This window comes from Bos mutus, chromosome 8 (assembly GCF_027580195.1).
Source record: "Bos mutus isolate GX-2022 chromosome 8, NWIPB_WYAK_1.1, whole genome shotgun sequence".
Taxonomy (NCBI): Eukaryota; Metazoa; Chordata; class Mammalia; order Artiodactyla; family Bovidae; genus Bos; species Bos mutus.
The window spans coordinates 70752707-70778697 of record NC_091624.1 but is presented as its reverse complement, the minus strand read 5'-3'; the positions used below and the strand labels follow the sequence as shown (position 1 = coordinate 70778697).

The 25991-nt window shown below is 42.6% G+C and overlaps 1 pseudogene; it reads left to right on the top strand.

Annotated features, from left to right (window-relative positions):
• The first annotated feature begins 3855 nt into the window (after nt 1–3855).
• LOC102267788 (histone-arginine methyltransferase CARM1-like) overlaps nt 3856–25991 on the top strand; it is a 136948-nt pseudogene continuing 114812 nt past the window's right edge.

The following is a 25991-nucleotide window of genomic DNA, read 5'->3' as shown; positions in this document are numbered from 1 at the left end:
TTGGATACAACTGAGTGACTGAACTGAACTGTATGGATGTGAGAGTTGGACTATAAAGAAAGCTGAGCACTGAAGAATTAATGCTTTTGAACTGTGATGTTGGAGAAGACTCCTGAGAGTCCCTTGGACTGCAAGGAGATCCAACCAGTCCATCTTAAAGGAAATCAGTCCTGAATATTCATTGAAAGGACTGTTGCTGAAGCTCCAATACTTTGGCCACCTGATTCGAAGAGCTGACTCATTTGAAAAGACCCTGATGCTGGGAAAGATTGAAGGTGAGAGGAGAAGGGGATGACAGAGGATGAGATAGTTGGATGACATCACCAACTGGATGGACATGAATTTGAGCAAGCTACGGGGACATGACTGAGCGACTGAACTGACTGATTGACTTCTGACTGTATGTTTTTGTTCAGTCACTCAGTCATGTCCAACTCTTTGCATCCTGATGGACCGTAGCATGCAAGGCTTCCCTGGCTTCCACCATCTCCTGCTGCTGCTAAGTCGCTTCAGTCATGTCTGACTCTGTGCGACCCCATAGATGGCAGCCCATGAGGCTCCACCGTCCCTGGGATTCTCCAGGCAAGAACACTGGAGTGGGTTGCCATTTCCTTCTCCAGTGCATGAAAGTGAAAAGTGAAAGTGAAGTCGCTCAGTCGTGTCCAACTCTTAGCGACCCCATGGACTACAGCCCACCAGGCCGCCCTCCGTCCATGGGATTTTCCAGGCAAGAGTACTGGAGTGGGGTGCCATTGCCTTCTCTGCCACCATCTCCTAGAGCTTGCTTAAACTCATGTCCATCGAGTCAGTGATGCCAAACAACCATCTCATCCTCTGTCATCCCCTTTTCCTCCTGCCTTCAATCTTTCCCAGCATCAGGATCTTTTCTAAGGAGTCAACTCTTTGCATCAGGTGGTCAAAGTGTTGGAGCTTCAGCTTCAGCATCAGTCCTTCCAATGAATATTCAGAGTTGATTTCCTTTAGGATTGACTGGTTGGATCTCCTTGCAGTCCAAGGACTCTCAGGAGTCTTCTCCAACACCACAATTCAAAAGCATCAGTACTTCAGTGCTCATCCTTCTTTAGAACTGACTGTATGAGAGTTCAAATTTCCACCAAAGGATGGGGACTTGCAACTCTAGAGAATATTCAAAAGACTATTTATTGGACAAATGAATTTACCATAGGCTTTGAAAGAATCTGCCTACAATGCAGGAGACCCAGGTTCTATCCTTGGTCAGGAAGATCCTCTGGAGAAGGGAATGGCAAACCACTCCAGCATTCTTGCCTGGAGAATCCCATGGAAAAAAGAGCCTGGAGGATACAGTTCATGGGGTTGCAAAGAGTCGGAGACGACAGAGTGACTAACACTACTACGCTACTTGAAAGCCCAAACAACTGAGATGTCCAGGACTCAAAGAACTCACAGATGGGGGACACAGACACTGCTGACAGTCTCTGAGAGCTCAGAGGGAATTGGAGAAGGCCCAGGAGACTAGAGCTGGGTGAATAGTGTCCAGTATCATCTTTGTTTTTCAGGGTGTTATTGTATTTTGTGCATGTATGCTAAGTGCTTAAGTCCTGTCTGACTCTGGGACCCTATGGAACATAGCCCACCAGGCTCCTCCATAGGACGATTTCTCACTGGGATTCTCTGTCAATGGGAGTGAGTTGCCATGCCTTCCCCCAGGGGATCTTCCCAACCCAGGGACCACACCTGCATCTCTTAGTCTCCTGCATTGGCAGGCAGGTTCTTTTACCACAAGTGCCACCAGAGAAGCACTGTTATTATATTTTATTTTATTGTTACTTTTTTTGCTGAGAACATCTAAGTCCTTTGTTAGCAAATTTCAATTGCATAATACATGTTAACAACTATAGTTACCATGCTATATTCCAGATCCTCAGGCCTCATCCATTCTGTAATTGAAAGTTTGTACCTCTTTACCAATGTTTCCCTATTTTCCCACCCCTTAGCTCCTGCTGCTGCTGCTGCTGCTAAGTCACTTCAGTCATGTCCAACTCTGTGCGACCCCATAGACGGCAGCCCACCAGGCTCCCCCGTCCCTGGGATTCTCCAGGCAAGAACACTGGAGTGGGTTGCCATTTCCTTCTCCAATGCATGAAAGTGAAAAGTGAAAGTGAAGTCGCTTAGTTGTGCCCGACTCCTAGTGACCCCATGGACTGCAGCCTACCAAACTCCTCCGTCCATGAGATTTTCCAGGCAAGAGTACTGGAGTGGGGTGCCATTGCCTTCCCCTTAGCTCCTGGTAACTACCTTTCTACTCTGTTTCTATAAGTTTGACTTTTTAAAAAAAGGTTCCTGGGACTTCACTGGTGGACTTATCCTTCCAATGCAGGGGGTTCCTGTTCAATTCCTGGTTAGGGTGCCAAGATTCCATATGCTTTGTGGCCAAAAAAACCAAAACATAAAACAGAAGCAATATTATAGTAAATTCAATAAAGATTTTTAAAATGGTCCACATTAAAAAAAAGTTTCCACATACAAATAATATAATATTTGTTTTTCTCTATCTGGTGGTTTAGTCACCAAGTTGCGTCTGACTCTTGTGACTCATAGACTGTAGCCCACCAGGCTCCTCTGTCCATAGGATTTTCTGGGCAAGAATACTGGAGTGGGTTGTGGTTTCCTTCTCAAGGGGATCTTCTTGACCCAGGGATTGAACTCATGTCTTCTGCACTGCAGGCAGTTTCTTTACCAACTGAGCTACCAGGGAAGTCCCTTCCTCTATCTATTTTATTTCACTTAGCATAATGCCCTTCAAGTCCATCCGTGTTGCTGTTACAACAAGATGTTGTAACAAGATGTCCTTCTTTCTTGTGGCTGAATGATATTCCATTGACTGAATATATATATTATATAATATATATCACATCTTCTTAAAATCTGTTCCTCTGCTGACACATGAAATAGTTTCACCAAATTCATTCATCGTCTCCCCAAATTTATTGAACTCACATTTTGACCTATTATTGGGTGGCTGCTGTTATTCTTGGAGAAGGCAATGGCACCCCACTCCAGTACTCTTGCCTGGAAAATCCCATGGACGGAGGAGCCTTGTAGGCTGCAGTCCATGGGGTCGCTAAGAGTTGGACACGACTGAGCAACTTCACTTTCACTTTTCACTTTCATGCACTGGAGAAGGAAATGGCAACCCACTCCAGTGTTCTTGCCTGGAGAATCCCAGGGACGGGGGAGCCTGGTGGGCTGCCGTCTATAGGGTCACACAGAGTCGGACACGACTGAAGCGACTTAGCAGCAGCAGCAGCAGCAGCAGCAGCTGTTATTCTAAAGACTAGAGATAATAAGTCTTGACCCACCTCCCTAAACCATGCCCTAAAAGAATTTGATATAGATAGAGAGATAGACTGTTCAAAAATTGATAAGTTCAGTAAAATATGAAATAAAATGGTGAGCTGAGAGCCTGAGATGAGAAAACACGTTCTTCTCCCTGGCTGCACATAAAAACTAAGTGGAAGTTTTTGAAAAAAATAGAGATGCCTTGTCCCCACACCAGAGCATTGAATTTCCAAGTATGAAATGAGGGTCCAGCATGTATATTAAAAAAAAAACAACCTTCCTAGGTGATTCTGATCTGTAACCAAGTGTTGAGGCCCAGTGGGTTTATAGCAGTTCATTCTGCCTATGGGTGTTATGGAACACAGAAGTAAAGAAATGCTTGTTAAACTGAGTCTTGGATGATGAATAGTAGTTTAAGGTCAGAAGGAACTCTAAGCAGAAGAGATGGGGGTTTCAAAATCAAGAAGCCAGGCCAGGCCCAGGTTGACCTGGGAATGTGTAAGTGCTCCAGCATGGCAGGAGTGTAAAGGCATCATGCAGGTCTTGTATGTGCAGAAAGCGGGTGTGGAGGGCACGTACACGGGGCAGACAGAATGTGAGGGACTGGAGCTCATGGCGAATCCGGCCTGGGTGAGCATTAGGGATCTGATGTGGGCTGGAAGGAGAGACCTGCTCACAGCACCAGAAGTGGAGAGGGCCAAGACCACAGGCGATGAGCGCCACTGGGCAGGACTTGGAGAGACATTTCTAAGGCAGAAGTCACAGAATTCGATAACTGTGCATGCTGTGTTGTCTATTAGTAATATCAGTTCTGGTAGTTTTTGAACTTTCACTTCTATTTTTTTTCTCATATAATAAAATCATTCCCTTATATAATCACATATTCCCCGTTATTTTACTTTCTCTGTACACTTAGGGACTAAATGTGAAAAAAAAAACAAACTGTCACTATGATAATAGAATGAGGTTGAAAGTGAAAGTGTTAGTTGCTAAGTCATGTCTGACTCTTTGTGACCCCATGGACTATAGCCCCCCAGGCTCCTCTCTCCATGGGATTTCCCAGGCAAGAATACTGGAGTGGGTAACCATTCCCTTCTCCAGGGGATCTTCCCGACCCAGGGATTGAACCCAGGTCTCCTGCACTGCAGGCAGATTGTTAACTCTCTGAGCCACCAAGGAAGCCCATTAGACTGAGATTATATATGTATATATTTACTTATATGCATCTGTAGTTTGTATTCACATATACGTTATTTTTCTTACCATCAGCAGCTGCCTTCCCCAGTGCACGTACTGAGGATAAGCCTGTGAGCCCTGTTAGCATGGTACCAGGAGAATTCGCTGAGCGCAAACTCTGCCCGTGTTCCATTCCACTCTCGCACTTGACATTTGTGAATGCAGATATGTCTGACAAGTGTAAATAAGGGTGTCACAGCTCAGAGTAGTACCCATTCCCACCTTGCCATTCCTTATCACTCATGTGTTCTAGGGTGAACGTGCTGTTTTAATCGTCTAATATTTTCTCAGTTGGAATTTTTTGAAGGGTAATGCTATGGTTTCCAAGATGTAGAAATAGATATTCTCTCTTATCCTTGCAGAGTTCAGTGCATTTTCAAATACCTTGAGAAGATACCAGCGTGAGAAAAAGTAACAATCGGTGTTCAGCTTCAGCCAGTGGACAGAACAGGTGTCTGCCGCACAGTACTTAGAGGTCAAGGAAGTGGCCCCTGGCAGAACTGTGTCATTTCAAAGTGGCATACACCTGGGTGGGGCCGTGGGTAGAGAATAGAGTGCAGTGGTTTTTAACATGTGGTCCTCTGACCAGCAGGGACATTCCCTCATCTGGGGAACATATTTCTTTTTTTTTTTTAATTTTATTTTATTTTTAAACTTTACAATATTGTATTAGTTTTGCCAAATATCAAAATGAATCCGCCACAGGTATACCTGTGTTCCCCATCCTGAACCCTCCTCCCTCCTCCCTCCCCATACCCTCCCTTCCCGGTCGTCCCAGTGCACCAGCCCTGGAATGCATCGTGCATCAAACCTGGACTGGCGACTCGTTTCATACATGACATTGTACATGTTTCAATGTCATTCTCCCAAATCTCCCCACCCTCTCCCTCTCCCACAGAGTCCATAAGACTGATCTATACATCATTGTCTCTTTTGCTGTCTTGTACACAGGGTTATTGTTACCATCTTTCTAAATTCCATATATATGCATTAGTATACTGTATTGGTGTTTTTCTTTCTGGCTTACTTCACTCTGTATAATAGGCTCCAGTTTCATCCATCTATTAGAACTGATTCAAATGTATTCTTTTTAATGGCTGAGTAATACTCCATTGTGTATATGTACCACTGCTTTCTTATGCTTTCATCTGCTGATGGACATCTAGGTTGCTTCCATGTCCTGGCTATTATAAACAGTGCTGTGATGAACATTGGGGTACACGTGTCTCTTTCCCTTCTGGTTTCCTCAGTGTGTATGCCCAGCAGTGGGATTGCTGGGTCATACAGCAGTTCTATTTCCAGTTTTTTAAGGAATCTCCACACTGTTCTCCATAGTGGCTGTACTAGTTTGCATTCCCACCAACAGTGTAAGAGGGTTCCCTTTTCTCCACACCCTCTCCAGCATTTATTGCTTGTAGACTTTTGGATCACAGCCATTCTGACTGGTGTGAAATGGTACCTCATAGTGGTTTTGATTTGCATTTCTCTGATAATGAGTGATGTTGAGCAACTTTTCATGGTTTGTTAGCCATCTATATGTCTTCTTTGGAGAAATGTCTGTTTAGTGCTTTGGCCCATTTTTTGATTGGGTCATTTATTTTCCTGGAGTTGAGCTGTAGGAGTTGCTTGTATATTTTTGAGATTAGTTGTATGTCAGTTGCTTCATTTGCTATTATTTTCTCCCATTCTGAAGGCTGCCTTTTCACCTTGCTAATAGTTTCCTTTGTTGTGCAGAAGCTTTTGAGTTTAATTAGGTCCCATTTGTTTATTTTTGCTTTTATTTCCAGTATTCTGGGAGGTGGGTCATAGAGGATCCTGCTGTGATGTATGTCGGAGAGTGTTTTGCCTATGTTCTCCTCTGGGAGTTTTATAGTTTCTGGTCTTACGTTGAGATCTTTAATCCATTTTGAGTTTATTTTTGTGTATGGTGTTAGAAAGTGTTCTAGTTTCATTCTTTTACAAGTGGTTGACCAGTTTGCCCAGCACCACTTGTTAAAGAGATTGTCTTTAATCCATTGTATATTCTTGCCTCCTTTGTCAAAGATAAGGTGTCCATATGTGTGTGGATTTATCTCTGGGCTTTCTATTTTGTTCCATTGATCAATATTTCTGTCTTTGTGCCAGTACCATACTGTCTTGATGACTGTGGCTTTGTAGTAGAGCCTGAAGTCAGGTAGGTTGATTCCTCCAGTTCCTTTCTTCTTTCTCAAGATAGCTTTGGCTATTCGAGGTTTTTTGTATTTCCATACAAATTGTGAAATTATTTGTTGTAGCTCTGTGAAGAATACCGTTGGTAGCTTGATAGGGATTGCATTGAATCTATAAATTGCTTTGGGTAGTATACTCATTTTCACTATATTGATTCTTCCAATCCATGAACATGGTATATTTCTCCATCTATTAGTGTCCTCTTTGATTTCTTTCACCAGTGCTTTATAGTTTTCTATATGTAGGTCTTTAGTTTCTTTAGGTAGATATATTCCTAAGTATTTTATTCTTTCTGTTGCAATGGTGAATGGAATTGTTTCCTTAATTTCTCTTTCTGTTTTCACATTATTAGTGTATAGGAATGCAAGGGATTTCTGTGTGTTGATTTTATATCCTGCAACTTTACTATAATCATTGATTAGTTCTAGTAATTTTCTGGTGGAGTCTTTAGGGTTTTCTATGTAGAGGATCATGTCATCTGCAAACAGTGCGTTTTACTTCTTCTTTTCCAATTTGGATTCCTTTTATTTCTTTTTCTGCTCTGATTGCTGTGGCCAAAACTTCCTAAACTATGTTGAATAGTAATGGTGAAAGTGGGCACCCTTGTCTTGTTCCTGACTTTAGAGGAAATGCTTTCAATTTTTCACCATTGAGGATAATGTTTGCTGTGGGTTTGTCATATATAGCTTTTATTATGTTGAGGTATGTTCCTTCTATTCCTGCTTTCTGGAGAGTTCTTATCATAAATGGATGTTGAATTTTGTCAAAGGCTTTCTCTGCATCTATTGAGATAATCATATGGTTTTTGTTTTTCAATTTGTTAATGTGGTGTATTACATTGATTGATTTATGGATATTGAAGACTCCTTGCATCCCTGGGATAAAGCCCACTTGGTCATGGTGTATGATCTTTTTAATGTGTTGTTGGATTCTGATTGCTAGAATTTTGTTAAGGATTTTTGCATCTATGTTCATCAGTGATATTGGCCTGTAGTTTTCTTTTTTTGTGGCATCTTTGTTAGGTTTTGGTATTAGGGTGATGGTGGCCTCATAGAATGAGTTTGGAAGTTTACCTTCCTCTGCAATTTTCTGGAAGAGTTTGAGCAGGATAGGTGTTAGCTCTTCTCTAAATTTTTGGTAGAATTCAGCTGTGAAGCCGTCTGGACCTGGGCTTTTGTTTGCTGGAAGATTTTTGATTACAGTTTCAACTTCCATGCTTGTGATGGGTCTGTTAAGATTTTCTATTTCTTCCTGGTCCAGTTTTGGGAAGTTGTACTTTTCTACAAATTTGTCCATTTCTTCCACGTTGTCCATTTTATTGGCATATAATTGTTGATAGTAGTCTCATGATCCTTTGTATTTCTGTGTTGTCTGTTGTGATCTCTCCATTTTCATTTCTACTTTTATTGATTTGATTTTTCTCCCTTTGTTTCTTGATGAGTCTGGCTAATGGTTTCTCAATTTTATTTATCCTTTCAAAGAACCAGCTTTTGGCTTTGTTGATTTTTGCTATGGTCTCTTTTGTTTCTTTTGCATTTATTTCTGCCCTAATTTTTAAAATTTCTTTCCTTCTACTAACCCTGGGGTTCTTCATTTCTTCCTTTTCTAGTTGCTTTAGGTGTAGGGTTAGGTTATTTATTTGACTTTTTCTTGTTTCTTGAGGTATGCCTGTATTGCTATGAACTTTCCCCTTAGGACTGCTTTTAAAGTGTCCCATAGGTTTTGGGTTGTTGTGTTTTCATTTTCATTCATTTCTATGCAAATTTTGATTTCTTTTTGATTTCTTCTGTGATTTGTTGGTTATTCAGCAGCGTGTTGTTCAGCCTCCATATGTTGGAATTTTTAATAGTTTTTCTCCTGTAATTGAGATCTAATCTTACTGCATTGTGGTCAGAAAAGATACTTGGAATGATTTCTATTTTTTTGAATTTACCAAGGCTAGCTTCTCCAGGATGTGATCTATCCTGGAGAAGGTTCCATGTGCGCTTGAGAAAAAGGTGAAATTCATTGTTTTGGGATGAAATGTCCTATAGATATCAATTAGGTCTAACTGGTCTATTGTATCGCTTAACGCTTTGTGTTTCCTTGTTAATTTTCTGTTTAGTTGATCTATCCATAGGTGTGAGTGGGGTATTAAAGTCTCCCACTATTACTGTGTTATTGTTAATTTCTCCTTTCATACTTGTTAGCATTTGTCTTACATATTGCAGTGCTCCCGTGTTGGGTGCATATATATTTATAATTGTTATATCTTCTTCTTGGATTGATCCTTTGATCATTATGTAGTGACCTTCTTTGTCTCTTTTTTTCACAGCCTTTGTTTTAAAGTCTATTTTATCTGATATGAGTATTGCTACTCCTGCTTTCTTTTGGTCCCTATTTGCATGGAAAATCTTTTTCCAGCCCTTCACTTTCAGTCTGTATGTGTCCCCTGTTTTGAGGTGGGTCTCTTGTAGACAGCATGTGTAGGGTCTTGTTTTTGTATCCATTCAGCCAGTCTTTGTCTTTTGGTTGGGGCATTCAACCCATTTACGTTTAAGGTAATTACTGATAAGTATGATCCCGTTGCCATTTACTTTATTGTTTTGGGTTTGAGTTTATACACTGTTTTTGTGTTTCCTGTCTAGAGAATATCCTTTAGTATTTGTTGGAGAGCTGGTTTGATGGTGCTGAATTCTCTCAGCTTTTGCTTGTCTGAGAAGCTTTTGATTTCTCCTTCATATTTGAATGAGATCCTTGCTGGGTACAATAATCTGGGCTGTAGGTTATTTTCTTTCATCACTTTAAGTATGTCTTGCCATTCCTTCCTGGCTTGAAGAGTTTCTATTGAAAGATCAGCTGTTATCCTTATGGGAATTCCCTTTTGTGTTATTTGTTGTTTTTCCCTTGCTGCTTTTAATATTTGTTCTTTGTGTTTGATCTTTGTTAATTTGATTAATATGTGTCTTGGGGTGTTTCACCTTGGGTTTATCCTGTTTGGGACTCTCTGGGTTTCTTGGACTTGGGTGATTATTTCCTTCCCCATTTTAGGGAAGTTTTCAACTATTATCTCTTCACATATTTTCTCATGGTCTTTCTTTTTGTCTTCTTCTTCTGGGACCCCTATGATTCAAATGTTGTAGCATTTAATATTGTCCTGGAGGTCTCTGAGATTGTCCTCATTTCTTTTAATTTGTTTTTCTTTTATCCTCTCTGATTCATTTATTTCTACCATTCTATCTTCTAATTCACTAATCCTATCTTCTGCCTCTGTTATTCTACTATTTGTTGCCTCCAGAGTGTTTTTGATTTCATTTATTGCATTATTCATTATATATTGACTCTTTTATTTCTTCTAGGTCCTTGTTAAACCTTTCTTGCATCTTCTCAATCTTTGTCTCCAGGCTATTTATTTGTGATTCCATTTTGATTTCAAGATTTTGGATCAATTTCACTATCATTATTCAGAATTCTTTATCAGGTAGATTCCCTATCTCTTCCTCTTTTGTTTGGTTTGGTGGGCATTTATCCTGTTCCTTTATCTGCTGGGTATTCCTCTGTCTCTTCATCTTGTTTAAATTGCTGAGTTTGGGGTGTCCTTTCTGTATTCTGGCAGTTTGTGGAGTTCTCTTTATTGTGGCGTTTCCTCGCTCTTTGTGGGTTTGTACAGGTGGCTTGTCAAGGTTTCTTGGTTAGGGAAGCTTGTGTCGGTGTTCTGGTGGGTGGAGCTGTATTTCTTCTCTCTCCTTTCGAAGACTTGGGTTGCTTTTCTGGGTGCCTGATGTCCTCTGCCGGCATTCAGAAGTTGTTTTGTGGAATTTACTCTGCGTTTAAATGTTCTTTTGATGAATTTGTGGGGGAGAAAGTGTTCTCCCTGTCCTACTCCTCTGCCGTCTTAGCTCCTCGAGGGGAACATATTTCATCTGATTGTTGTGGTTATGTAATTTGATTAGAGGATATAAGTGAAGCACTTAGGATGGTGCCCAGCACATAGCAAACTCTCCCAAATGGTGACCATTAAAGTCAAAATATTTATTCCTGACTCATGCTCGTGCACTTATATGCACACACCACCCAGCTGATGTGCTTCCTCAGGCTACTACCGTCAGTGCCCTCTGCTGCATCCCCACCCTCTCCTGGAATTTCTATCCAAGACTTTGCTTTCTCTCTAGGCTGATGGGACTCTTCAGGGCCATCCCTTTTGGCCTTGGCCCCTTTCTCTCTCACTTATCTCTTTAATTCTTTTTCCACTGGAGTGAGTCTTAGTTGTAGCATGCAGGATCTTCACTGCCTCCTGTGGGACCCATGATTGCAGCACACGGACTCTCTAATTGCCACATGTGGGCTTAGTTGCTCTGTGGCATAGTGGATCTAAATTCTCCTACCAGGGATTGAACCCATATCCCCTGCATTGCAAGGCAAATTCTAAACCACTGGACCACCAGAACGGCCCCTGTATTTTTCATGACCAATCTGATCACATGGACCACAGCTTTGTCTAACTCAAGGAAACTATGAGCCATGCTGTGTAGGGCCAAGTGTAGGTCATGGTGGAGACTTCTGACAATACGTGCTCCACTGGAGAAGGGAGTGGCAAGCCACTTCAGTATTCTTGCCTTAATAACCCCATGAACAGTATGAAAAGGCAAAAAGATAGGACACTGAAAGATAAACTGCCCAGGTTGGTAGGTGCCCAATATGCTACTGGAGATCGGTGGAGAAATAACTCCAGAAAGAATGAAGAGAGAGAGCCAAAGAAAAACAACACCCAGTTGTGGATGTAACTGGTAATGGAAGTAAAGTCTGATGCTGTAAAGAGCAATACTGCATAGGAACCTGGAATGTTAGGTCCATGAATCAAGGCAAACTGAAAGTGGTCAAACAGGAGATGCCAAGATAAAACATTGGCATTTTAGGAATCAGCAAACTAAAAATGAATTGGAATGAGTGAATTTAACTCAGATGACCATTATATCTACTACTGTGGGCAAGAATCCCTTAGAAGAAATGGACTAGCCATCATAGTCAACAGAAGAGTCCGAAATGCAGTATTTGGATGCAATCTCAAAAATGACAGGATGATCTCTGTTCATTTCCAAGGCAAACCATTCACTATCACAGGAATCCAAGTCTATGCCCTGACCAGTAATGCTGAAGTTGAATTGTTCTATGAAGACCTATAAGACCTTCTAGAACTAACACCCAAAAAAGATGACCTTTTCATTATAGGGGACTGGAGTGCAAAAGTAGGAAGTCAAGAAACACTTGGAGTAACAGGCAAATTTGGCCTTGGACTACAGAATGAAGCAGGGAAAAGGCTAATAGAGTTTTGCCAAGAGAACGTACTTGTCATAGCAAACACCCTCTTCCAACAACACAAAAGAAGACTTTACACATGGACATCACCAGATGGTCAATACCAAAATCAGATTGATTATATTCTTTGCAGCCAAAGATGGAGAAGCTCTATACAGTCAGCAAAAACAAGACCAGGAGCTGACTGTGGCTCAGATAATGAACTCCTTATTGCCAAATTCAGACTTAAATTGAAGAAAGTAGGGAAAACCACTAGACCATTCAGGTATAACTTAATCAAATCTCTTACGATTATACAGTGGAAGTGACAAATAGATTCAAGGGATTAGATCTGATAGAGTGCCCGAAGAACTATGGATGGAGGTTCGTGACATTGTACAGGAGACAGGGATCAAGACCATCCCCAAGAAAAAGAAATGCAAAAGAGCAAAATGGCTGTCTGAGGAGGTCTAACAAATAGCTGGGAAAAGAAGAGAAGCAAAAGGCAAAGTAGAAAAGGAAAGATGTGCTCATTTGAATGCAGAGTTCCAAAGAATAGCAAGGAGAGATAAGAAAACCTTCCTCAGTGATCAATGCAGAGAAATAGAGGAAAATAGAATGGGAAAGACTAGAGCTCTCTCCAGGAAAATTAGAGATACCAAGGGAACATTTCATGCAAAGATGGGCTCGATAAAGGACAGAAATGGTATGGAAATGGTATGGACCTAACAGAAGCAGAAGATACTAAGAAGTGGCAAGAATACACAGAAGAGCTATACAGAAAAGATCTTTATGACCCAGATAATCATGATGGTGTGATCAGTCACTTAGAGCCAGACATCCTGGAATACAAAGTCAAATGGGCCTTAGGAAGCACCACTACAAACAAAGCTAGTGGAGGTGATAGAATTAAGGTTGAGCTGAATCTAAAATATGATGCTATGAAAGTGCTGCACTCAACATGCCAGCAAATTTGGAAAACTCAGCAGTGGCCACAGGACTGGAAAAGGTCAGTTTTCATTCCAATCCCAAAGAAAGGCAATGCCAAAGAATGTTCAAACCACCGCACAATTACACTCATCTCACATGCTAATAAAGTAATGCTCAAAATTCTCCAAGCCAGGCTTCAACAATATGTGAACCATGAACATCCCGGTGTTCAAGTTGGATTTAGAAAAGGCAGAGGAACCAGAGATCAAATTTCCAACATCTGCTGGATCATCGGAAAAGCAAGAGAGTTCCAGAAAAACATCTACTTCTTTATTGACTATGCCAAAGCCTTTGACTGTGTGGATCACAACAAACTGTGGAGAATTCTTCAAGAGATGTGAATACCAGACCACCTGACCTGCCTCCTGAGAAATCTGTATGCAAGTCAAGAAGCAACAGTTAGAACTGGACATGGAAAAACAGACTGGTTCCAAATCAGGAAAGGAGTACATCAAGGCTGTATATTGTCACCCTGCTTATTTAACTTATATACAGAGTACATCCTGAGAAATGCTGGCTGATTGAAGCATAAGCTGGAATCAAAATTTCCAGGAGAAATATCAATAACCTCAGATATGCAGATGATACCACCCTTATGGCAGAAAGCAAAGAAAAACTAAAGAGCCTCTTGATGAAAGTGAAAGAGGAGAGTGAAAGAGTTGGCTTAAACCTCAACGTTCAGAAAACTAAGATCATGGCATCTGGTCCCATCACTTCATGGAAGATTGATGGGAAAACAGTGACAGACTTTATTTTGGGGGGCTCGAAAATCACTGTAGATGGTGACTGCAACCATGAAATTAAAAGACGGTTGCTCCTTGGAAGAAAAGTTATGACCAACCTAGACAGCATATTAAAAAGCAGAGACATTACTTTTCCAACAAAAGTCCATCTAGTCAAGTCTATGGTTTTTCCAGTAGTCATGTATGGATGTGAGTGTTGGACTATAAAGAAAGCTGAGTGCCGAAGAATTGATGCTTTTGAACTGTGGTGTTGGAGAAGACTGTTGAGAGTCCCTTGGACTGAAAGGAGATCCAACCAGTCCATCCTAAAGAAAATGAGTCCTGAATATTCATTGGAAGGACTGGTGCTAAAGCTGAAACTCTAAATCCTATGGTCACCTGATGCAAAGAACTGACTTATTTAAAAAGACTCTGATGCTGGGAAAGACTGAAGGCAGGAGGAGAAGGGGATGACAGAGGATCAGATGGTTTGATGGCATCAGAGACTCAATGGACATGAGTTTGAATAAACTCTGGGAGTTGGTGATGGACAGGGAGGCCTGGCACGCTGCAGTCCATGGGGTCGCAATGGGTTGGACACGCCTGAGTGACTGAACTGCACTGTGCTTTCAGCCTCTGCTTTGGGAAGGACCCCCCAACACTAGTTGGTCAAGAACGAGGCCTGAATCCATAGTATGGAGCAAGAGTGAAGTCTGGCGTCTCTTAGAATTATGGGCCTTATACATAGGACCGGTGTGGACAGTTCACCCGTGTCTCAGAGCCTCCGTTCCCCTGAGAGTTAGAGCCTCTGAGCCTCAGCTCCCCTCAAGTGTGCCTTGACCCTGGTGGCTGTATGTGTTCGTGAAGGTCCTGCCTTGTGGCACGTTTACTCTCCCTCTCTTTCTTTTTCCCTTAAAGTTTTATGGCAGCCTTTCCCAGCAGCAGAACGTTATACAAGATTTTGTGATGACAGCCACTTACCACAGAGCCATCCTCCAGAACCACACTGACTTTAGAAATAAGGTAATACTGGCATCAGGTTATTAATCTCAAACCATTTTAAGAAGCCTTATCAAAAACTGGACTCAAAATTCAGCTTTAACTATATACCTAATGGAAGGAATTAAAAGCAGATATTGAAATAACCATTTGTACATGAATGATCATAACAGCACTGTTCACATTAGTCAAAAAGTGGAAGAATTCCAAATGCCCATCAACTGATAAATAGATGACCAAAGCACGGTATATCCATATAGTGGAATATTGTGAATATTGCTTATATTTATAGAGAAGGCAATGGCAACCCACTCCAGTACTCTTGCCTGGAAAATCCCATGGACAGAGGAGCCTGGTAGGCTGCAGCCCATGGGGTCACCAAGAGTCGGACATGGCTGAATGACTTCACTTTCACTTTTCACTTTCATGCATTGGAGAAGGAAATGGCAACCCACTCCAGTGTTCTTGCCTGGAGAATCCCAGGGATTGGGGAGCCTGGTGGGCTGCCATCTAATGGGGTCACACAGAGTTGCACACGACTGAAGTGACTTAGCAGCAGCAGCAGCTTATATTTATATTGTTCATAAAAAGGAATGTAATGCTGATACACGCTGCGATGCGGATGAACTATGGAAACATGCTCAGTGAAAGAAGCCAGTTACAAAGCTCATATGATTCCATATATAGGAAGTATCCAGAATAGAAATCCATGGAGAGAAGGCAGTGTGGTGATTCCCAGGGGCCGGGGGAAAGGGACTTGGGGCGTGGCTGCCTAGTGGGTACAGTGCCTTTTGTGAGGGGCTGAAGGTGTCTTGCTAGATGTAATGGTTGCATATCATAGTGAACGCACCAAAAGCCACTGAATTGGACACTTTAAAATGGTTAATAGCTAATTGTATGTTACGTGAATTTTACCTCCAAAGGGAGTTGAGCTTGGAGTGCCCGGAACGCGAGAGGCTGAATGCACCGTGTTTTGATGCACAGAACAGGTTAGGAGCTTTATTGCTACATAATGAATAGCTCTTATTGTATCACTTTACTTCACTTTTTTTTCATAAACTCCATAAGTGCCTGCATTTATTTCCTTCACAAAATGGATCTGAATGATGAATGATTGCTAACACACAGTACGAGTGTTGTCCATTATTTTCCTACCTGTTAAACAGCCAAAGTGTTCCAAATACTATATAGCTCATCTCAGAAAACAAGATCAGGGGTCAGTGAATCAGCAGTCCTGGAATCTAGTTTCATATTTTCCCACTTACTAGCTTTGTGATCTTAGGCAAAGCATTATATTTCTCTGAGCCTTAGAATCTCATCTCCTGCCATAGTCACTGTAGATCAGTGGCCTTTGAGATTTGCAGCATTAATTCTGCAGGAGGAATGTGGTAGAAGAGTGAAATCAGGAGCTCATCCCTGTGTTCACACATGTTTGCAAAATTGTATAGCTGCTCCTTTCATGAACAGATAGTTTTGTTTTTTGTCCTTCATCTCTGTGCAATCCTTGGGATGTATTTCGATCAGTAGAATATGACAAAGATGACGTTGTGTGCATTTCAGAGCCTCCGTCTTCATGAGACTTCTGGCTTCATTCACCATCTTGGCACACTGAGACCACCATAATGACAATAAGCCCCGTCTAGCTCACTTGATATTGGGAGGTCAGGTGGAGAAGTGAGGAAGTCCAGTCAGTAGCCAGTGCCAACTGCCAGGCTGATGAGTGAGGCCAGGCTGGATCTTCCTGTCCAACCACCTCTCCAGCTGAATGCAGAAACAGGAGTGAATCCAGGCAAGACCCATAGAGAAACTGCCCAGCCTTCCCACAGAGCTGGGAGAAATAATATATTGGTTCTAGTGTAAACTGCTAAATCCTGATGTAGTTTATGGTGGTGAAATAGTTAATTAAAGCAGAGAAAAGACACATGAAAAAATAGTGACACAGAGGCGCCCAGCTTGAAGTTGGTTTGTTTTCTGCTCTCATATCCATTCTGCTATTGAACCCATCAGAAAACTTTTAATTTTGTTTATTGACTTTTTCAGTTCTAAAATTTCCATTTGGCTCTTCTTTATGTCATGTATTTCTTGACTAAGACCACTTATTTTTCCCTTGAATCAGTAGTGTTTATGATTGATGCTTGGAGCTTTTGTTATAATAGTGACTTGAAAGATTTGCCAGATAATTCTAACATCTGTGTCACTGCTGTGTTCACTACAGTTAATTATCTGTTCCCAGGAAATTGGTACTTCCCTTAGTCTTCCTATGGCAGGGAATTTGGGGTTGTTTTACATACATCTTGGTTATTATATTAGGAGACCCTGAGTCTTGTTTGAAGCCTATAGAGAGTGTTGATATTTCCGGTTGAGGATTCATTCAGCCTGGTTAGACTCACACCACTAGTTGATCTGGGGGCTCTGGTTTCCCTGTCATTTCACCTCAAAGTCTTCACGGTGCCATCTGGCTCTATCCCATGTGCGTGTCACCCAGCGGTCAGTCTGGCACCTCGGTAGAGTTCTCAGAGTTTTGATGTGCTAATTAAGATCAGATCCGTGCATGTACAGTTTGAGGGTGAATGTTGGGGTTTCTTTGCCCAGTTCCTTCCTCTCCATGTCTCCCTGGTACTTTCTGGTTCCCTGGGACCACTTTTTAGTCTCTGGCCAAAAGGCTCCCTCTGCCACGCACGTCCATGGCCTTGCCTAGGTATCACCAAGCAGAGAGAGGACAAAGAGAGGAAAGGAAGCAATGAGGCTTGGTCCCTGCCTTTCGGATCTGTGGCACCACTGAAGGCAGAGGAAGTGTCCCTTCTCTTATAGTGTGGGCTGATGTAATGATATGACTCCTTAAGATTTCTGGGCTGGAGCATAGAAGAAGGGCGAAAAGGGAAAAAGAAAGGAAGGGTGGGGAGAGGAAAAGAAAAAAAAAGAGCAAGGGAAAAACTAGAATTTTCACACTCTCTTTGGGCATTAGGGGTTCCCTTCTCCCAGCTAGAGCTCCTTTGCCTGCACCCTGGCCTCCTCAGCTGGTGTGTTGAGTTCAGGCCCCGGTTGAGGGTAACGAGATACATGGCTCAGTAGTATTTGAAACTCTGATCATCTTCCCCAGTCTCCCCACCTCTGTTGACTTTTCACAGGCTTCAGGTAGCTGCTCCATGCATTCTATCCAGGTTTTATAGCTGCATTTAGTGAGACAGTCAGAGTGAGGTGGGCTTTCTCTGACTTACCCAAAACTAGACATTTTCAAAAAGTCGAACATAGGTACTCTGGTGGGCAAGAGAAGAAGGTATGACCAGAAATGGCCACATCTAATCAAAGGGTCTCATGTGTTGAGGTACCAGGACCTTTCCTCTGCCAGTGGGCATTCCTCACTGTTAACCAACAGTGAGGAAGTAAACATTCCTACTGAGCAGGATCAGTTATGATAGGTAGGCATGATGAGGACAGAAGGACAGAGCTTGTTTATTCTGACACCCTACCTGGTATTCAGAATTGTGGATAAGCAGTCTAACTGACCTAAGTCTTAGCATTATCTTGACAGTTGGTATAATTCAGCTCTCAACTGTTGGTTGCTTCTCGATGGTTTGAAGAGGTTTCTTGGAAGTAAAACTTTTGGGAAATTTCTCTCCTTCTGAAATTTAATCTCTAATCTGTTTTCTTTAATCTGTAGCCTATTTTCTATATTATCTATAATCTGTTTTTAATTCTTATTGTGGCTTTAAAGACCACTCCCCAAACTACTACTAATCTGCATTTGATGAGTTTTTCACAGAATCTCACAGGGATTTTGTCACTTTACTATTTCATTTGTATTTCTTTTCATATATGAAAATAAAAATATTGACCAGATCTTCTCTAAAGTCCCTCCCTCCTCTAACCTTATTGGATTTTATGAAATACTTTCTTCTTGCCAGCCTGGAATGGGTCTTTCTGACAGTGAAATAAAATAGGCATCCATCTGTTGGGGTTTATGAAGGTGATAACTAATGACATGTTTGATAATTAATTATATCCCTTTCCCCCTCTGAATTCTGAACCAGTTTAGAAATAGACACAGATGTCAGGTAGAAATCACAGTATCAGCTTTATTGTTGGCAATGCTATTTGCAGTATGGGGCTTGGACATGTGTCCAGGGTTCCCACCCATTTTCCCCCAAATTAAATTTTTCCACTCACTTGTGTTCTGAACGTCTGGTCTACCCAGACAGGTCCTGAGCCCACCCAGCAAGCTTCCACATGGGAGACTCAAGAACACATGCTTGGGAAGAGGGTAGACAGGCTGGCCCTTCCAAGTACAGTGCCCTGCACAGGCTGGCCTCTTCTAAGTACAGTGCTCTGCGAGCTCAGACTGGTTTCCAGCATCACCAGGCAGATAGGTCACTTCTGTTAAGAGGTAAAAAGAGGAAGGGGAGGTGAGCTCTCTTGTTTCCAGTCCGGTCCACTCCTGAAAGTATCTCCTCCCCTCTGAAAACTGAAAGAACAAGTTATCCCAGTTGTAATGTCCCAGGAATCCCCTCAGTCCCAGACAAACCAGGATGGTTGGTCACCCTAACTCCAGACCTACCAGATCCACCACAAACCCCAGACCCACCAGTCCTTTTTTGTTTGCTTCATCATACTGAAGACCATCCTAGAATAATCCCCTTGAGTCCATGGAGGATGCTACATTTTCACTAAGTTCTTGTTTTCTTGCTCATTGAAACTGATTACCTAAAAGGGCTTGGGTTTAGAATGATAAATTTTTTTGTTGTTTTTCAGTCACTAAGTCGTGTCTGACTCTGCAGCTCGATCGACTGCAGCATACTCGGCTTCCCTATCCTTCACTGTCTCCCAGGCTTTGCTCAAACTCATCTCATCCTCCTTCTGCCTTCAGTCTTTCCCACCATCAGGGTCTTTTCCGTCCCAGTGGCTACTATTTATTGAAGAACTTAGCATGTGCAAGCACCACACCAAGAGCTAGCTTTTCATACACAATTTCCTAGTTTAGGATGCTGTAACAAAATACTCTAGACAGCATGTCTTAAGCGTGTCTTAACACAGCATTGATTTCTTATAGTCCAAGATCATTGTCCCTGTAGAGCTGGTGACTGAGGGTTCTTTCCTGGTTTGTGGACAGCAACCTTCTTGCCGTGTCCTCACATAAGAGGGAGAGGAAGCAAGCCATCCTCTGTTTCCTCTTATAAGGACACTAATCCCACCATGAGGACTCTGCTCTTGTGACCTAATCACCACCCAAAGGCCATGTATTCAAATTCCTTCACCTTGGGGGTTGGGGTATCAACCTGTGGATTTTGGAGGGCACAAAAATTCAGTTGCAGCAGTTTTTTCTTTTTTTTTTAATCATGACAGCTTAATTAGAGACTAGTACTTTTGCCATTTTAGAGATGAGAGAGCTAAGACTTGGGAATGTTGATAATTTACCTGAATTTATACAACTAATAAATGAGAAGGCCAGAAGTTGAACCCAGTTAGTGCACATAACCTGTGGAAGGGAGGTTGCTCGTGGGAATGTTGGCTGAAATTGCAAAGAGAGACTTGTTTCTCTGGGCTTAGGACGGAATGATTGTGGTTACTTAAAACATCCCCATGCATGTATGAGGCAGCATTTTACCGTGGTTAAATTCGTGGGTTTGGGGGCCAGAGCACTGAGTTCAAACTCCAACTTGGCCACTTACTGTGCACCTGCCATAGACCTTTATCCTGTTTGCCTTGAGATCTTGACAGGTTATCTACCATCTCTGGGCTTCCATTTCCTTGTCTGTGAGAGCAACAGTTACTTCCTAGAGTCCTTGTGAGATCAGGATGATACACTGCATAGGAAGTGCTCAGTACATGGCCTCAAATATCATTTCAGTCCTTAGTATCAAGTATTATTGTTATCAATGGTCTCAGGGATGGTACTGAAGTTTCCACCTCAGCAATAATTTTAAATCTTTCGAATCTTGATTTTTCATTCTGCCTCCTCCATGCCGTTTTAATGAAAATCCTTCCTTGGCAGGAGCACTGCTGGCTGAGAACTCCATTTGGAATCTGTCCAAGAAACTGACCCTGCTGGAACCCACTCCACTGCCCTCCTCAGAGTTTCTGTTAATTGCCATCTGGCTATTCTTAGTGTCTGAGTATGCGTTCGGAACAAGCAGGGAAAGTCCATCCTGCTGAAGGTGTGGGGCTATATGAGCCATAGGGTTTTAATTTGGAAATGTTTTGACACTTCATTTGTCAGGGTACCAGTTGCTGGAAACTTGTGAGAGTAAGCAGGAGCTGGGAGCTTATTATTTTTTAAAAAAATCATCATTTTCAGTAAAGGAGAGAATCCCCAGCTGCTTCATGCATCCACAAGTGAGGTGGACTTAGACGGAAGGGATTCAGGGATTTAAAGGCTTAAAAGAAAACATAAATAACTACAACAAACATTCAAAGCCACCTGTTCGGATTGTCAGATGATGTGCAGATTCGCAGAGCCTCAGCTTCTGGCTTGTCCACTGTGAGTTTTCTTTGGTGTGAACTTATCATCAGTCTGGTTGAATATCTGTACCTGATCCTGCTCTGAAATTCTCTGACTTTAAAACACTGCTGCTGCTTTATTTGTTCAGCCTGGTGCATGAATGAGGGCCAGCCTTCATCACAGAGGGAGTAAAGGCCTCAGCACATGCCTGCCAGATAGTCACGTTGATACCTGTTAAAAAAGGTCTCACTTCCTGAAAAAAAAGTTAAACTGTCTAATGAGGTATGAAGCACAGACAGAAAGCTGTACATATTTAATGTATACAACTTGATGAGTTTGGAGATACGCATACACCCATGAGGGGCTTCCCATGTGGCTCAACGGTAAAGAATCTGCCTGCCAATGCAGGAGATGCAGGAAACTTGGGTTCGATCTATGATTTGAAAAGATCCTCTGGAGGAGGGTATGGCAACCCACTCCAGTATTCTTGCCTGGAGAATCCCAGGGACAGAGAAGCCTGGTGGGCTACCATCCAAGGGGCTGCAAAGAGTTGGACACGACTGAGCATGTACACATGCAGCTATGGTATTGGTAACTATAGGCACTGAGCTGTGAAATAGATGTCTAGGAAATAAGAATGATTCATCCTCCATAACCGAAACTTTGTACCTTTTGACTAATACTTTCCTGTTTTCCTCTCTCTCCAGCCACTGGCAACAACCACCATTCTACTCTGCTTCTATACTATGCTTCATATACGTGAAATCATGCAGTATTCATCCCTCTGTGTCTGACTTATTCCACTTAATATAATGTCCTCCAGGCTCAGCCATGTTGTTGCACATGGGGTGCATGCGTGCATGCATGCTCAGTCATGTCCTGCTCTCTGCGACCTCATGGACTCTTATGTCCATAGGATTTTCCAAGCAAGGATACTGGAGGGGGTTACCGTTCCCTTCTCCAGGGGCTCTTCCCAACCCAGGGATCAAACCCATGTCTCCTGCATAGGCGGGCGGATTCTTTACCACCAAGCCACCTGGGAAGCCCCATGTCACACATGGCAAGATCTCCTTTTTAAAGACAATATAATATTCCATTTTGTGTGTATACCACATTTTCTTTATCCATTCTTCAAATCCTGCACTTCTCACCCCCAAGTATTGTTAACCATTGACAGCAGAATCCTTATTTAAAGCTATGTAGGAAAGTGGGAAGAAAGAAAGTGACTCCTGCTAGGTGCTTTGCATAGCTTCTCTCGTTATAATCCTTGTATGTTAGTCAGGGTTCTTAGCTGCCAGCATTAGAAACCAACTCTGCTAACTTAAGAAAATAAAGAGCAAAAAAAGAATTTCCTAAAAGTATGCAGATCATCAGATAACTAGACATGGAGGCTACAAGACCAAAAATAATTTCCAAAATCATGCTATAGAATTGATCTCTGGGAGACATCAGTGTAGCCAGACGTTGACACCCCAGCATACGTAGCCTCACCCAATACTGCCCTTGAGTGATGGCCTTAGAACCGTTCTCTGTTGCGCTGCTGGAACCTGGAGATGCCCTTGATCCACCAGCGTGGATTCTGTGTGCAAAGTGCATCTTACCTGTAGAGCCTCACTCATGCCACAGGGATGCTGGGAAAGAGCACGAGACCCCTGAGCTTCCCAGGTTGGGGGTGTGTGCCTCCAAAGTGGGCCATTCCCCAAGCAAAGGAAGAGGGTTCAGATGAGAGTTCAGAGAGGCACCAAAGAATGATAAGCGCCAACCACACCACCTGACAAATTCAAGATATGTTATTAGCCTCATGATGTAGATAAAGGGACCAGAGATACATAAATTTGACTGACTTGCTTTAAGGTACATGGGTCCTAAGTGGAAGAGCTGTATGTGAACTCTGGGTCTGCTAGGACTGCACAGTGATTTTAGGAGCAATGTAAAATCATTCTTTATATGTTCTGGGTTGGTAATCAGACTGATATTTTATTTATGTGATTTTTGGAATGTGTATGAGGATAGGATGTGATTGTGAAAAGCAGTCTCTGTGATACATGTACACATGTATATGTATCTGTTTTGTGTATGTTTTTTGTGTATATCCTGTGTGTCTGTTTTGTGTCTGTATTATATTTCCCTTTGACTTGGACTTTGGAGGCTGTTTTACTTTCCTGGGGCTGTCATAACAAATTACTGCAAACTAGGTAGCTTAGAACAGTAGAAATTTATTCTCTTCCAGTTCCAGAGGTCAGAAGTCCAAAATCAGGATGCCAGCAAGCCCATGCTCCCTCTGAATGCTCTAGGGGAAGATCCTCCCTCCCCTTTCCCTGCTTCTTGGGGTTGCTGGCGGTCCTCAGTGTTTCTTAAAAATGCATCACTCCAGTCTCATCTTTGTCGGGTGGCATTCTCCCTGTGTGTCTTATGTTTCTGTGTAAATCTCCCTCTTCTTGTAATGGCGCCAGGCCTTTAGGGCTCTCCCTAGTCCAGTTATGATACTCTTAATTTGATATATCTGTAAAAACCATATTTCCAAATACAGTCACGTTCACGGATCCTGGGTAGACATGAATTTTGGAGGACACTACTTCAGCCTGATGCAGAGGCCAAGGTTCATGTTAGATCGTCTGCCACAAAAACTCATCCCTGAGATCGATTCTCTGTAGTTCAGGTGAGGAGGTAGAGGTAGAAATGGATCTTGGTTTTAACGATCTCTTTGGCCCCTGAAGTCCTGAGGGGGCCCCCGCGTAGATTTCCTGAATGCGAGTGAGTGAAGCAGATGGTGTGTCTGAGCCAGGATTCTCCTGAGCTTGGATAGACTCTGCTCCTGTGAGGGCACTGGAGAGAGATGCCAGAGCCAGCACAGGAAAGTGCTTTCATTTGGTATGAAAGCAAAGTGCAGCTTTCAAGGCGAGCCAAGAAGCCTGAATAAACAACAATCACAGACTGTTTTTCAGGGCATTTGGAAAAGAGGGAGCTAGGGGCTTTAATGTAGTAGATGGGTTTTCTAGTCAAGATAACTGTGCTCCAAACCAGTCTCTGTACCTTTCAAGATGCTGACATTTGACCTTAATCTTTTGGAAGTCAATTTTAAAATGAGTTAAGAACACTTAACATATGATGACTGTAAGAATTTAGTGAACTGCTGTACCAGAGTCTCAGCACAGCATCAGAGTTCTGTGAACACACTAGGGAATCTGAATCAGAAATCATCAGCACTGCAGGGGGATGGTTTAGCTGGGCTTGTTGGGGTGAACTAGGTTATGCTGCTGTAACAGTCAGTCCTCAGACCTCTGTGGTTTAAACCAGTAGAGCGTCATATATTGCTTGTTTAATCCACTGTGGGTCAGCTGAGGGCTGTGTTTTGTCTCATTCTCACCCTGAGACCCAGGCTGAGGAAGCCACCTCCATGTGTGACATTCCTGTTGCCGAGAGAAGGGGTGTGTGGCAAAGCACACTCCTCATTCTTCAGTCTTCCTCCCAGAAGTGACCCATCTTAAGTCCTGGCACATTACATGGGCCACAGCGAGTCATGTGCGTGCTCAGTCATGTCTGACTCTTTGCAACCCACAGGCTGTAGTCCACCAGGCTCCTGGTTATTCCTGATTTCCAAAGGGCAAGGGATGCAGTCCAGCCATGTGCCCATAAGGAGAACCAGAAATATCTGCTAAGTGGCGCTAATAGCGATCATACCAGATGCCACTTTTGCAAAACCATTAAAGAAGGCACAGATTGCCTAAGGGGAAATTCTCAGTGCCTCAGCCGCACATGGGAGGGAGCCAGGGCAAAAAAGAACTTTGTTTTCACTGATACGGTTTTATTGGTTAGCTTACTATTAACTTCTGCCTGGTGGAGTCCCTTCCCACAAAAGGCAGTGCATTTTAAGAACATCCTAGGGTTGAATTTCTGAACCTTTCACATTCCGTATAAGACAGTGGCACGAAAGACTGATTTGGAGCAACTACTGACTTTGTTATTTGTTACTGACTTTGTTAAAGGCTCAGTACAGCAGGAACTTCTAACGTAGATGTCTTTGTGTTAATATCTACTTTGCAAGATGAGAATGTAAATAGATAAAGAGAATCAAGTCAGTAAAAGCAGTTAAATTTGACAAAGCAAAGTACTATACCAGAACCTGGTCTTCTCCAGCACTGAACTAGGACTTGGACGTCGGTGAACCTAGAGCTTGTGCCTGTGTCTTCTTTTTGCTTAATTTCCTAAATCTGAGGTGCTGACACAGTCACTCAACTCCAGAGTAATAGCTTAGGTTTAGAATTTAGAAGAACAAAAATCCAGGAAAGACAGAATTAAAGAAAAATGTCAACAGACATTGAATTTTGTTTAAGGACTACTGTTTTCTTAGCCTCAGATCTCCAAATCACAGATCATGCAGGAAAGGCTTATGTGCTAGGACTATCTTAGGGAGGGCAGTCTCCCCAGAGCAGGGGCAAGGCAGGGAAAGAGGGAGGGCAGGTGTGTTGCAGGGGGGTGTTACTGAGCTGGCCAACGCTTGATGAAAAACTGAACGCTCAGTGTCACAAGACATCTTCAGAGAGATCATAGGAAACCACTTTGTCTTCAGATAGTTCATGGGTTGGGGAGGAGAATGGTTTCTCCATTGGCTGCCATCTCCCACTGGTGGAGCGTGCCCCAGGGTTACCTCCCTTACTCTCCGAGGTGCAGCTGCCTGTGTGCCAGATGGGGGCTGTAGTGCCTCAGCAGCAGTAGGAGGCAGGGGAGAAAGCGCATGTGGCCTCAGTAAAGTGGGCACTGTTCACTTGTACCCATGCACAATGTGAGGGACAGGAGAAGCCTCT